Here is a 2,387-nt window from a genome sequence, read left to right as displayed (position 1 = left end):
ACGCACCTCTTCCAATCATTTCCAAAAGAGGGGGCAAGTTTTCCATTCCCCGCCCCAATTCCTGATCTTTATTTTAACTGGTTGGGTTTAGGGTAGGCCGGGCCCAAGGCTGTCTGTTGATTGGCTACGTCCGTAATCTATCACAGGATGACGCAGGCGGGGGGTGGCTATTTGGGGAGGAAGTGAAGATTATATTCGTGCCTCCCACCCCAACTACTGATTGGTTGACATTTGCGGTGATGCAAAACAAGGCATAAAAATGTCCACTAAAGGGAAGGGCCTATTGGTCATTCGGTCCGGGGCGAAGTCTAGGGTGGGACTGGGAAGAACCAGACGAACTCTGTGACTGTGGGGAAGACCGAATGCATTGGAACCCGGAAGCGAGTTTAGAAGGGGGCAGGAGGAAAACGAGGGAAAGCCGCGGCACCTTCGTTGCCCACAGACAAGGTCACTTCCTGCGTGGAATCGATAGTTTCCTGTTTACTCCTCCGAACTCAGCGTGCACGCTCGGTATCTGAAATATGTATGATAATTAAATTCTTATGAACCTTTGGTTCCACGCTTCCCGTTTACTGACGTTAGAATGAATGAGACGGAGGAAAAGAAAAGCATGGGATTTAACTGTGCCTTTAGGGAAGGGTAGGGAAACTGAGGCTCTAGTATTAGAAAGCTAAGGACTGACTCTGGGTCACGGTATCCAAGCAGGTGGGTTACTAGAGAAAGCATTCGTGTAATAATTGTATAGGGTGGATGGAGCTGAAGAGAACTGTAAAGATTTGTCTGAAGGAAGGGCGTTCATCACATACAGGACCCTTCCCGGGTAGGGAGTGTATTTTCTTCGTCATATCTCCCATGCCTGACAATGTCAAATACACAGTAGGTGGTCAGCTGCTGAACTGAATCAAACCAGAGTGAAAAGACCTTTATCAAGTATGCTGGACAAGTCCCGAAGATGCCAGACTTTTAGGTTATGTTTTTAAAGGTATCTATGCCAATTTTATGACCGTGAAAAGATGTTTCACACCCACTTGCCACCCTGCTTAATCCAGCCATAAATTCAGAAATAGGTCTGCTTTTCAGACCTACCTGGGAAGCTATCTACCTAACACCTGAGGCCCTTAAAATTTGAAAGCAGATTTCTCCTCAACCCACCTTCCTAGAAAAATTGAAAAGATAGAGGGGTTTAGTGAAAAGATGTCTTCTAAATCAAATGAGTGGAAAATGAGAAAGTGTTTAACTTACAATGAGGCTAAAGGCTAAAAATATCTTACTATTTGAGAGTGTTGAGAGGTACAATCTGTACTTTGTAAATTATGGAACTGTTTCTGAGCATGAAGGTATGTTTTCTTCTCTAGTCCAAACTATCCCGTGTAGCTAGATTTCAGCAGTGCTTTAACACTGTCTAAAAACTTTGCTTTGAACTTGAGGAAAATAGTACAAGAACTTTCCCTCGAGTATAACTTCCCATCACAGGATCTTGCAAGGGCTATTGGTCAAGATTCTGCAACAGTAGGGCCGGCTGGCGGCTCACATGGGAGAGTGTGGTGCTGACAACACCAAGACAAGGGTTAAGATCCCCTTATTAGTCATCTTTAAAAAAAAAGAAAAGAAAAAAGATTCTGCAACAGATATTTTCTGCTCGTGGTGCTGACAACACCAAGTCAAGGGTTAAGATCCCCTTACTAGTCATCTTTAAAAAAAAAGAAAAGAAAAAAGATTCTGCAACAGATATTTTCTGCTCATCCAAAGGGATCCTATTTTTTTGTGATTTTCTGGGATCTTTTAGGCCAGGTGGTTTTACAGGAGCATATACCATACTGGCTGTTTAGTATCATTATGGCAATAGCTTAGAAACAAGAAGAGGAATAGGAGGCAGCTATATTTACAATAATAAAAATACCATGGGAAAATTATTACAAGGCTATAAATAATTATAGCATGATAAGATATATGTTGCTTATGCCCAAAGAGGGGAGAGATATTAAAATTTTCAAGAATTGTGTTTGAGAGAAAAGTGTATTTTGTCCCAGTAATGTTAAATAAATCATGTGAAAACGTACAAGTCATTTTTAGGTTAGTAGTTCAGAGACTTATAGCACCATCACTTTCCCTTTGATGCTGCCCAATAAGCCAAAGCAGAAATTATCTCGGGGGGATAGGAAGACCCTAGAGCCCAGGATCAAGTCTAAGGAAGAAAAAAACTGTTATTGCTCCTAATCATAGATCCAAACACTACAACATGTAAAGGGGTGGTGTATTAGTTTCCTGTTGCTTATAACAGAATACCTGAGACTGGGTAACTTATAAGAAAACAAATTTAATGTCTTTCAGTTTTGGAGGTTGGGAAGGCCAAAGTCCAGGGGCACATCTGGTGAGGGCCTTCCTCT

Source organism: Galeopterus variegatus, unplaced genomic scaffold, assembly GCF_000696425.1.
Source record: "Galeopterus variegatus unplaced genomic scaffold, G_variegatus-3.0.2 Scaffold9887, whole genome shotgun sequence".
Lineage (NCBI taxonomy): Eukaryota > Metazoa > Chordata > Mammalia > Dermoptera > Cynocephalidae > Galeopterus > Galeopterus variegatus.
Note: the sequence above shows the minus strand (reverse complement) of the source record.